At 46.0% G+C, this 12,602-nt stretch overlaps 1 long non-coding RNA gene across 1 annotated transcript in view; it reads left to right on the forward strand.

Moving 5' to 3' along the window:
* Positions 1 to 1,150: 1,150 nt before the first annotated feature.
* LOC109284114 (uncharacterized) overlaps positions 1,151 to 12,602 on the forward strand; it is a 39,646-nt gene continuing 28,194 nt past the window's right edge. The window contains exon 1 of the long non-coding RNA XR_002091437.2: positions 1,151 to 1,295. This is a non-coding gene — a long non-coding RNA (uncharacterized LOC109284114). The remainder of the gene's footprint in view (positions 1,296 to 12,602) is intronic.

The following is a 12,602-nucleotide window of genomic DNA, read 5'->3' on the forward strand; positions in this document are numbered from 1 at the left end:
TGAGGGGAGACAGGGAATGAGGGCAGGCAGGAGGGCGTGGGGTTGCGTGCAGCAGAGCTCATCTGGGTAGTGCAGTCTTCAGTTGTCTGCATGGCGCTGCTCCCACCCAAGGCAGCCTGTAATGAGATCTTACTTGCTGGCCCTGCCCTGGCCAGAGTGCAGCTTACTGGCTGGGCTGCTCCTGGTGTGGCAGCTCCTCTCATCCCTACTAGTGGTTCCTCCTCTTGCTCCTACCCCTGCTGCACTGCTCTCGGCAGTGGGGGAAAGCTTCAGCTAGGCAGCTCTAGCCCCAGCATGTGGGGCTCTGGCTTCAGCTCCAGCTCCCAGCTGCCTTCCATGTGCTCTGCCCACCCACAGGTGGCTGCTCATTACACTGGATGTGCAGTATGGGTGGAAGGTAGCTGGGAGTTGGAGCCAGAGCCCCACATGCTGGGACAGGAGCCTCCCATCTGCAGCTGCTTCCCTGGCCCAGAGCAGCAACAAAGGTAGGGGAAGCTGCCACTGGAGGTCAAGGGAGCTGAGCAGCACCCACAGGGCTGCAATCACACTGAGAGCATCCCCACCAGAAACTGTGTGCACTTGCTGGGGCCAGGGCTGGCAGACACTGGCAGGAGCACAATGCTGGCTGCCATAGGCTGGGTTTGGCCCCAGGTGGACCGCCACAGGGACAGCTGCAGGATAGATCCAGTCAATTGGCAGGTCCCCTCCACGGGCTGGATCCAATCAGCTGGTGGGCCAGATCTGGCCTGTGGGCCATGTTTTGCCAGCCCTCCCTCTAGCTGCTTTGTGCTACCAACACCATGTATGGCTGGTAAGGCAGCAACTCCACCAAAAGAAGGGGTGTGACTTTGCATGGTGTTTATCCCTTCTCTGCTGAGGGCCACATAGCATAGCCTCAGAGATGATTGGCACTGGGTACTAGGCACATGGGTGTAATCCAAGCCTGTTAAGGCAGTATCTGCTAACTGATCTGCTGCAAAGCCCTGGCAGTTAATGACACAGTATTTCTGCAGGTAGAACACCCCAGGATGGCAGTACAGTAAATATTCCTGGCTCCTACCTCCATCTTTATTTCTCCTGGTGCAGAGAGGTCTGTACACAGCTTCATATGTTTGCAAGCATGGGTGGATCTGGAGAGGAGGGTGGAGGAGAGGGAGTTTCCCTTTGATTCTTGCTCCACCCAAACTGCCTGGGAGTGGCATCAGCATTTCTACTGAGGCAGTGCTGAGACAGTCCGTTGACATCATGGCTCGTTATCATCTCCTGATTCCTGTTAATTTCTCTGCACTCCGCAGGTGTTAATGATCATCTATCCTGTTTAATGGTTTTAATATTTCACTATTCAAATTATCCTTTTTTCTGAGATTTGGTAATGTGTGTCTTCTATTCCACAGCTGTAGTTGTGGACTTAGCTCTAGTTAATAACTTTAGCTCAGGTGTGATAATATTAACTCAGGTATAGAAATGACTGACAGTGTTGGAGGTACTCTCAAAACAGGAAGGCTAGATTTTGTTTTATGGATTTCAATAAGCAATGTACTTTTAACTACAGCACTTAAGTTACAATATGCTATGACTATTTTTGCCTAGTTTATTGTCTTTTTTAAACTTTCTATATACTCTAGCAGATAAATGCACATTCCAATAGCTGTTTTTGCTTTGATCTTAAACTGAATGATAGAGTGCTAGTTTGCCACTGTGTTAGTAACAACTGTAGTTTTTCTTTAACTGGAGAAAAATATGTGTTGTATTATATATGAGGATGCATCACACCATCTGCACTGCCCTTTCCTAAATCCTATGTTGTAAGAGTGAGCAAAGCCTCTTAGTTCTACTATGCTGCAGAACTTTCCATGGGAATAGGAATCTGTTAGAAAAAAAAGGTGAATAATCTGTGGAGCTTTCGGATGAATGGAAAAGGAAGCGTGCCAAGTTCTCTTCAAGTCAGTGTGAGTTTTACCACTAGCACAGAAATAATTCCACATAATACTCCTGTCCTCACTGTGTGCTCAGCAAATGACATGGACATGCAAAGATTTATATATGCCAGCCACTGTCAGAGAATCAGGGAGATTTATTACATGAGGCCAATTTCTATGGAAAAAATTGAGAAGGCATTTTGACCAGTCTGACCTTGTATTTGCCTGTAGTAATAGCTGCATAGTAAGAATATTACTGTTTGTACTGCAGTAGTGAAACTGGAGGCTTGTTTCAATAGAGGCTGAACCTGAAAACAGTAAGAGATTATCTCATCACCAAAAAGGTTAAAGGTAGACTTAGAAGATGGGGAGAGACAGAATGCTGAATCAAAGGAACCCAGTTTCTCATATCCTATTTTAAAGCCTGGGGAGTTGAAACACATGTAGAAATTAAGGAGCACTGTTAAAGATATTGTTAGAGTTCGCTGTGTTATACTACCTCTGTTAGAGCCCGCTGTGTTATACAAGCTGAAGTAGGAAGAACCAGAGTTGCTACCACTCTGATGCTGAGCACTGCTAGTGATTGTTGCTTCGGCTGTTGCCTCCGGGGGTCACCGCCACCAGGGGTCACCACTACTCCTCCACATTACCAGGGGTCTCTGCTGTTCATTCATTGTTCCTTTTCACGTTTTCTATGCAACCTCAGCTTTTTTAGAACCTGTCATATTTCGACAGCAAGCTCAGGGATTTTAAGCCGTTTTAGCTACAGTGAATATCAGATTTCTACCTGAACTTGCTGTGGGAATTTGTGCTCACCAGCTTTTTTTTCTTGAGGAGTAGATGAGTGACAAAGCTATTCTTGGAATAACTTCTGTCCAAAGTTTCTTCTCCTCCTCACATACCCTTTGTACTAAAACTAAGGGCTACCCTACAATCACATGCATTAACCTTAACCAGTAAACCCAAGCCCACAGACAATGAAAATAGGCAAAATAGATTGCTCTATAGATCCAAACGTGTAGTAATGAGAGTATACAGGGAAAGAATACACAAAATTACCATTATAGAACATAACTGTAGCTGAATATACAGAACATAACCGGGATTATATTTAGATCTGAGCAATTGCCTATGACAGGCAAGCAAGAGCTCTAAAAACCTTTGTTTAGGGGGTCTAAACAAGGCACTTTGTCAGAGCTGTGGAGAAAGACTGGTCAATTTGTGTTAGAGTTGTTCATCTAGATTATTTCAGAAGGTCAAGTACACAGGCAGATATCACTATATAGGTTTCTGCTATGTGTAGTGAAATTTGCATTACCCCCCGCATTTGATTGAGGTTGTAGTGATACTGTAAATCAGCTGCTAGCACTTTTAACCACTGTCACCAATCCTACTTCAGAGTAGATTCAGATGTCACAGTGTTTCAAATGGCATAGGACATTGACACTTTACAGCTGTGTCATAACTGTAATTTAAACTCAGGTCTTCAGTCCTACTCCTAGGTGCATGCCACTAAACTACACCAAGGCCACTGTTGGAAACATGAATGAATTGTAAAAATATTTTTTAAATAATAAAGAAATGGATTGTTTCTCTTCTATTGAAAAAATATTGGCATTTAATCCTCAGGCACTATCAAAAATTGTACTGTATGTATCAAGATAAGATATTATGCCAAATTCCCCCTATCAAAATAATTTCATGAATTCTAACACTTTGCAAGAATGTTTCAGAAGAAGCTAAAACCAGATGTTTCATGACATAAATATAAACAGTACAAAAGAACATGCTTATATATTTTTTCTCTTCTTTCCTTGTTACTTCTGCTGAGCAGTATACCAGGGAGTAATGAAAGGTTATGCCAAGGGCTTCACAGAAAATGTTCGGCTTCAAATATTGTCTAAAAATGGAAACATAAACACAGTTTTAGAAGTACGTGTCTCCAGGGGGCAGGGTGGGTGGCCCCTAATGGCACACAGGGCCTCCTTGCACAGGGTATCTTTCATATGCAGTTATTTGGAGGACAACATGCATTGTTTGTAAATTAATTCTGTAGCAGAAAATTGATTGAAAGGGTGAAAACCACAAAAATGCAAGGAAAAATGTTTTGCAATGCTGCCCGTATTCTTTTGAACTAAAATTAACTTAATAGTTACAGTAGCATGAAAGTTTGTCTGGATACAAGAGAAAGAAGTAATGTAGATTAAAATGTTGAGTAACTTGATAATATAGATCTATATTTAATTTTGAATAATGAATTCCTTGCACAATCCAAAACCCTCTAATTTCAGTGGGATTTCTGAATGAGTGAAGGGTATGCCATTGGGATAGAAGGCACTCAGAAAATGAGATAAACATGTCTGCAGTACTATGTAAATGTGTACAGCATGTATTCCCTATATGGATTTTTTTAAACTAGCTACTGAATATTAAATATTGGGAATTTGAGAAGGCAATACAATATATTTTTCCATAGGTTTTTAGCTTCCAAATATTGACATTTTCTGTTGTTGATGGTTTTGTTTTTTGAACAGGCACCTCTGTTAGATCATTACTGTTATTTTGAATTAATACACTCTCAGGCTGCAGGTATGATTTCTATGGTTATAACTAACATTCAGAACTACCATTCGAGTTCTGTGCTTGAAGAGAGTGCAGGAGCAACAGTTAACATGGTCATCCTCGTGGGGCATGTCCAGGCGAACAGGGATGTTTGTTTCCCAGGGACAAGTAGCAGTGGCACAGCTGGTGCTGCTGCTACTTGTCTCTGAGGGATGCCCATGCCACAGGTGCTCTGGCATGCAGAAGGTTACCCCGGGTGGGTTAGGGAAGGACCTTTACCTGGGGGCCTGGGGGCCTCTTGGGGCTGCAGCCATGGTAGGAAGCCTGGCCGGCAGCTGAAGAGGGGCTCCAGGTGGCCAGGCTCTGGTTTAGGGTGGCGTGCACTTCTGCCATGTGTGCCACCCTGCTTCTTTTCGGCATGTTTTTTTTTTGACCCTGGGATTGCCAAGGGTAAACTCCCTACTCCCACCTGACCACGCGCTGCAAGATAGCAGCAAGGGGAGCACATGCATATGCAGTGTGTAGTGCAATCAGAACCTGTGAGCAACTAATTAATTAAACAGGAAATAATTAATAATAATACTTAATAATTCATTAATGTCTGAAGTGGGTGCTATGTCAAGATCATCCTCAAGGTGCTTATTGTTCATATTAGACAGTGAGACAACTTGAAACATTTTAATTGAATGTTCTGCCAAAGTGTGATGCAGACCCTCTCTCCAACTGAAACTGCTTCACTGAATAAATGAGTAGATATTCACTAGAACAAGGACTAGAGCCCAGGTGTCTCACCTCCCACCTGAGCATCCTGATGACCTTCTGGCTTAGCATCCTGTTGTGAATCAGGCAGGGAGTGGGTTGAAACTTTCCTCAACTCCCATGTGAGTGTTTTAACCCCTACGTTATAGGTCTAACCCCTAGGTTATAGGTCTTCTTTAGTTCCTTCTCTTGGGGCTAATATACTTTTCACGCAATGCTTAAATATTAATTGAGCTGGAGAGTAGTCAGGAAGCGGGACATGAGGATGCCACTTAATGCTTAATCATTTACACAAAATGGAAGAGCAGCAACAGGAGAGAGATGGAGATCATGGCACCCCAGAGTAGCCTACAGCCTGGTGGTTAGGTCACTGTTCTGTAAGGCTACAGAAATGGAGTCATATTTCCCTCGGGCAGAGGAGAGTTAAAACTGGGTCTCCCTCATCCTGGTGGACTGACTTAACTAATGCTGAGCTTTAAAGAAAGCAGAAAGATATCATCTCCTTCTGACTCTGGCAGTTTTGTGAATACAGTCCTGAAAGATTCTTTCTCCCCAAAATAGATGCACAGTAAAGTCAACTTCAATTCATGCATGGTTTGGGGATGACCAAAACTTAATTATGCAGTGAACAAACGATTCACCAAATCCAAATAAGCAAACAAAACCCACCCTGCCCAGCTAAAATGAACAGCAATTTAAAATAAAGTCTGAGGAAACAATGAACAGAACTCTGTCCTTAGACAGCTTTCAGCTTGACTTTTGTAGCAGCTAGTGCTGTAAGACAACATGCCTTCAAAGTTCATATAGTGTGCTAGGTATGCTGTGACTTGGAAGCAAACACCAATGACGTTTCACTGGCTAGGTCCAAGGATCACTAGCCCAGGTAGATGCAGGTGGTAGGTCAGACATGTGGCTAAGAAAAGAGGTATTTATCTCAAGTGGGTAGAAAAATGGGGAGGAGTTCAGAAGTCCCAGGTTTTGTGTCTTGGTTTCCACCGTAAGTAGCAATAATCTATTTGGGGTTTTAGAAACAGCAGTGCATTAGAGCAGGGTTTGACAGCCTTTGGCTAGCACAGCCAGATGCTTGTGACCTGGCCACAGTAGTGTAACTTGTGGGGGGGGGGGGAGGGAGGTGAGTGAGGCAACAGCCCCAGTCACTGCCTTGGTGAGAGGGTACAAAAACAGATTGCCACTATGGTTGGTGTGGTTGCATCCAGCACTGCCCCATGTGTCACTAATGGTCCAGGCACAGAGCTGTGCTGCTGTACTTCTGCCTGGCTATGGCTGCAGGCTGGAAGCCTCCACCCCTTGGAGTGATCAGTTGCCTGCACTCACCTTTGCTGCAGATACCTGACTCCTCTTCAGGGAAGGGCATGCAGATGCTGCAGAGCAGCAGGCTCCAAAGTGGAGGGGAACGCTGTGGGGGGGCTGGGTGGTGCGGATCACCTGTGCCAGACACTGATTCCCATGTGACAACTGATCCCGCATGCTAGATCAGACTTTCTTGGACTGGATTGGACCTATTCATGGACTGGATCTGGCCTGTAGACCATAGGTTGGCAACCCCTGCATTAGAGGGTGAAGGTTCCTTGAGCCAAGTGCCTGGGCTGCCCTTTCTGGTTCAGTCTCTACTAGGGACAAATAGGACCTTGCAGGTTTTTTGGACTGGATAGATTGGTGGTATGTATCAGTGAGACTGGTCTGCATTGGCTCCCTGCACAGTCTCGGCTGCTTTCTCTAAGGTCCTGTATAGGCCTGACTGGGTCAGGCATCTGCTAATTACAGCCCTTTTACATCTGGTATCAGTTCTGTATCTTTCTCTACAGGAGGATTACTTCCTGGCTTTGAATCTGCTTTGCAGTTTCTGCCTCCTGCACCCTGCCTCTACCATTCAGGAGAAGGGGAGGTATCTCCCTGTCTTCCTTGGAGGATCATATATTAATGGAAAGGTAGAAGCCTGCCAGATACACTCTTTCATGTGTCCTTAGATTTACTGATGAGTCTAATACGGAACATAAAACAGTGAGCTGTCATGGCTGTGTATTGATTTTTTCCAGAAGTGTGAACAAATTATAAAAACTTCTTGAAATATCCTAGTTCAGCATGCAGTGTGCTTTGTGGCTGTCCTGAGCAGGAAAGGCCAGAATGGACACAACATCTATTGCATGGTTGCTGGTAACAGTGATTGACTGAGGTGGTTTCTTCTGCTCCTATTGGAGGACTATGTATCTGTATTCCTATGTTCCTATGAAAAATATGTATTTGGTTTGGCTTAGACATGCATTCATGAAGAAGTTGTGCCTGTTCTCAGCCACAGACATTCACTGACAATTCTTAAGCATACAACAATGCAGAGGACCCTTCCTTTAACTCCTCTTCAGCCATTAACCATCTCATCTAAAACATGAAGTGAGAGTTAGTTATCTCTCTTTTAAATTTTAGAACAGTTATGTTTATTATTTAATACTAAAAGCCTACATACATATCTACTGCATGTAGTGTCAGAGTCAGCATTTACGGACACAGGTGTAAAGATGATGTTATCCATTAGGTCTGTAGAGTTATTCTGGATTTTAACTAATATGATAGAGCTAATTCTGGCCCACAAGCAGTGGTCAGGGACCAAATCTGTATGCAAACAAACTTATTCTGCTATAACTGAATTTTCACTCTTGCTTTGGTTTGCAGTGGGCATGTCTACACGAGACCCTATTGTGCAGTTGTTACTGCACATTTATTTAGTATTTGTATTAGCAAGTGCTAAATAAATTTGCAGTAATTGGAGTTACTGTAGAGTAGCCTAATAAATGTGTAGTAGCATATTAGCTCTGTCTGTGCTCTGATATGCTACTGCACAGTATTTTTTGGCTACTGCACAGTCAGCATCTCATGTAGACACACCCACTCTCTGCCTTTGCTTTTCAGTCGCCTAAAACTGATAATTTTGAAACAGGCAGGAGCCAGGGCTGTTGCCCAGTAATTCCTGTTCTGGGTTCCACTTTGCTCTGATGCTCACAGTTCTTTGTAGTAGGGAGAGAAACTCTGAACAACTTCAGTAGAAGTTTGTTGTGCCTCCCTATGATTTGCTTAAGTTAGGAGGTGGAAGTTTACCTGCACTGCTATTATGATTTCAATGCTGAGAATCTTTGAAACATTTTTTCCTGAACAATGGAGACACGCACATGTGAGATCAATGACTGTTCAGGGATGATTATAAAGTTAATTTGCCAGTAGCATTTTCAAATTTGTACAATAAATATAAGGCCCAGTGCCAAAATCTCAAAGTTTATTTCCTCAAATCTCTTCTACAAAGATTTTGGGTCTAGTTCTCTTCAGTCTCAAGACTGCCATCTATTTTTAGATATTTATATAGACCTCACTACTGTTCCATCTGAATGCCTTGACTTCTCAAATAGGCCCACACCTATAGGGGGCAGATTAGAAAAGCAAAGGTGGTGACTGATTTCAGATTAGCAACCAAAATTGAGGTAACTCCTGTTACCTACGTACCTTCTATAGGTATGTAGGTAACAGGAGGAAAACCAGTGGAAACGTGGGACCACTTACTCAATGCATCTGGACATCTGATCACTGACACCAAGGAGAAGACTGAACTGCTGAATGAGTACTTTGCATCTGTATTTCACCAGTCTAAAAGTGATAGCCTGCCGAATGCAAATATGACGCAGAATAGTCACAGTAGAGATGATCACCTACCAACAGTCAATGTAGAGTTAGTGAAAGAACAGCTAGAGAGGCTAGATATTTATAAGTCAGCAGGAACAGATGAACTCCATCTGAGAGTGCTGAGCGAACTAGCTGAAGTCATCACAGGACTGCTGGCAAACCTCTTTGAGAATCTGTGGTGCTCAGGCAATAGTGTATTGGAGGGAGGAGGGCCATGACCCTGGGTGCTGGTCTGGGTGGGGTGCCAGCCAGGTTCTCCAGAGGGTACATGGTCCCCCAGCAGCAGTTCTGGCAAACCTGGAAGTGCTGCTGGCATTTCCAGGCTTGGCAATTGCCTGCCAGGGGACCTGTCCCCCTTTTGGCAATCGGCAGCCAGGGGACCCTCCTCCCATGGGACACCACTGTGCTTAGGAGAGGTCCCAGAAGACTGGAAGAGGGCCAATGTTGTGCCCATCTTCAAGAAGGGGAGGAGGGAGGACCCAGGGAACTATAGGCTGATCAGCCTGACCTGAATCCCAGGAAAAAATCCTTGAAAAATTTAATCAAGGAGCCCATATGAGATAAGCTATTAGTGTGGGTAAGTCATGTCTGACTAACCTTTTATATTTTAAATACCTAGGGGGTAAAAAGAAGGTACCGGGTAACGTAGGGCCTCTGCAGGATACGCTAGGAAATCTAGTGGTCACACCAGACAACAAAGCTAACCTCTTTAACAATTTCTTTGCCTCCATCTTTTTGAGGAGGGACCGGAGCATCCCCCACACTGGGATCCCAATGGACCCAGGGGAGGTGCTGCCAGGCCCAGGGTCAGAGAGGATCTAGTCAGGGAACTTCTGGTGGGACTAGATGTGTTCAAATCAGCAGGTTCTGATGATCTTCACCCCAGAGTGCTGAGGGAATTAGCAGAGGTCATTGCGGGACCCCTGGCACAGCTTTATGAGCACTCATGGTGCTCTGGCGAGGTGCTGGAGGACTGGAAAAGGGCCAATGTGGTCCCCATTTTCAAAAAAGGGAGGAAGGAGGACCCAGGAAACAACAGACCCGTTAGTCTTACCTCGGTCCTGGGGAAGCTCTTTGAGAAAATTATCCAGGAGCACATCTGAGCGGGACCAGCAGGGGGAATCATGCTTAGGGGCAACCATCATGGGTACATTCAAGGCAGGTCCTGTGAGACCAACCTGGTGGCCTTCTATGACCAGGTCACAAAATCCTTGGATGTAGGTGTCGCGCTGAACGTAGTCTTTCTGGACTATAGGAAGGCCTTCGACACTGTCTCTTCACCCCATTCTCATTAAGAAATTAGGCGACTGTGGTGTTGATGCCTACACAGTCAGATGGGTCGCAAATTGGCTGGAGGGTTGCACCCAGAGAGTGGTGGTGGACGGGTCTTTTTTAGCCTGGAGGGATGTGGGCAGTGGGGTTCCCCAGGGCTTGGTCCTCGGGCCTGCACTGTTCAACATCTTCATCAGCGACTTGGACGAGGGGGTGAAAAGCACCTTGTTCAAATTTGCGGGTGACACTAAGATGTGGGGAGAAGTGGGCACGCTGGAGGAGAGGGACAGGTTGCAATTAGATCTAGACAGGTTACAGGGGTGGGTGGATGAGAACAGGATGGATTTAGTACTGACAAGTGCAAGGTACTGCACCTAGGGAGGAAGAACCAGCAGCATACCTACAGGCTGGGGAACTCCCTTCTAGTCAGGACAGAGGCAGAAAAGGATCTTGGTGCCATTGTTGATTCCAAAATGAACATGAGCCGCCGATGTGGGGACGCGGTCAGGAAGGCTAACTCCACCTTGTTGTGCATCCACAGATGCATCATGAGCAGGTCTGAGGAGGTGATCCTCCCTGTCTCTGTAACACTGGTCAGACTGCAGTTGGAGTACTGCATTCAGTTCTGGGCGCCACACTTCAGGAGGGATGTGGATAGCATTGAGAGGGTCCAGAGGAGGGCCACCCACATGATGAGGGGGCAGCAAGGCAGGCCCTACAAGGAGAGGCTACGGGACCTGAACCCATTCAGCCTCCACAAGAGAAGGCTGAGAGGAGATCTGGTGGCCGTCTACAAACTGGCCAAGGGGGACCAGCAGGCTATGGGAGAGTCGCTGTTCCCCTGAGCACCACTGGGAGTAACAAGGAATAATGGCCATAAGTTGACGGAGAGTAGATTCAGGCTAGACATCAGGAGTCACTACTTCACAGTCAGGGTGGCTAGGATCTGGAACCAACTTCCAAGGGAAGTGGTACTCGCTTCTACCCTGGGGGTCTTTAAAAGGAGGCTAGAAAGACACCTAGGTGGGGTCGTTTGACCCCAGCATTCTTTCCTGCCTATGGCAGGGGGTCAGACTTGATGATCTGCTGAGGTCCCTTCCAACCCTACCAACTATGAAACTATAACCTTATCTCCTTCTACAGCCAGATTATTCACCACCTGGATAAGGGAGATAGGGTCGACATCATTTACTTGGACTTTAGGAAGGCGTTTGATTTGGTGTCCCATGAGGCTCTCAAGGTAAAACTAGGGGACTATGGGTTCAACCATTCAATGATCAGATGGGTGGAAAACTGGTTGCGGGATCATACCCAGAGAGTACTAATAGGCGGATCTGTTGACCTGGCAGAAGGTGGCCAGTGGGGTCCCCCAGGGTTTGGTACTTGGACCAGTGCGTTCCAACGTCTATATCAATGATCTGGATGTGGGGGTGAAAAGCATACTGCCAAATTTTGCCAATGACACTAAAATTTTGGGGAAGTACAGCCACATATCAGGGTAGGCTGACTATCCAGGTGGATCTAGACAGATTAGTTAGGTGGACAGACCCAAACCAGATGCTGTTCAACACTGAGAAGTGTAAAGTTCTCCATCTGGGGAGGAAAAATCTGCAACAAACATACAGGGTCATTGGCGCTACACTAGCTAGTACCACATCCGAAAGGGACCTGGGGGTCATAATTGACCATAAAATGAACCACCAGTGTGATGCTACAGTTAGTAGAGCAAACTTTATGCTGGCATGCATCAACCGATGCATCTCAAGCAAAGCTAAGGAAGTTATTCTCCCACTGTACTCAGCATTGGTGAGTCTACACCTGGAATACTGCATCCAGTTCTGGGTGCCACACTTCAAGAAAGATGTGGAAAAGCTGGAAAGAGTCCAGAGAAGAGCCACTTGTATGATTAGAGGCCTGAAGAGCAAGTCATACAAGGAAAAGCTTTCAGATATGGGACTGCAGTCTAGAAAAGAGAAGACTTGGGGGAAATTGGTGGCAGCTTACAAATATATCAGGGGAGAGCATCAGGGGCTAGGTGAATAACTATTCACCACAGTGCCCCAGGGGAAAACCAGGAGCAATAGTCATAAATTCTTAGAAGAAGGCAGGAGGCCGTGGCTGCTGCAGCAGGGTGGAGCTCAGCTTCTCCCTGCTGCCTGCCTGCTATGGGCTCAGGCAGGGGAGGCCAGCTCCCCGCTGTTGCATGCACTCCCCAGGGGGCAGGGGGCACTTGTGCCCCCCAGATCTGAGTGCAGGGCAGGCTGTGTGCTCCGGCAGTGGAGTGGGGCCAACTTCCTGGTGCTCCACACACTCCCTGGAGGACAGGGGAGACCTGTGCCCCAGATCTCTGTGCGGGGCTCCTGCCCTGCTGCCCTACTTTGGGGTTTCTGCAGCTCAGCGGGC

This window comes from Alligator mississippiensis, chromosome 1, assembly GCF_030867095.1.
Source record: "Alligator mississippiensis isolate rAllMis1 chromosome 1, rAllMis1, whole genome shotgun sequence".
NCBI classification, from domain to species: domain Eukaryota; kingdom Metazoa; phylum Chordata; order Crocodylia; family Alligatoridae; genus Alligator; species Alligator mississippiensis.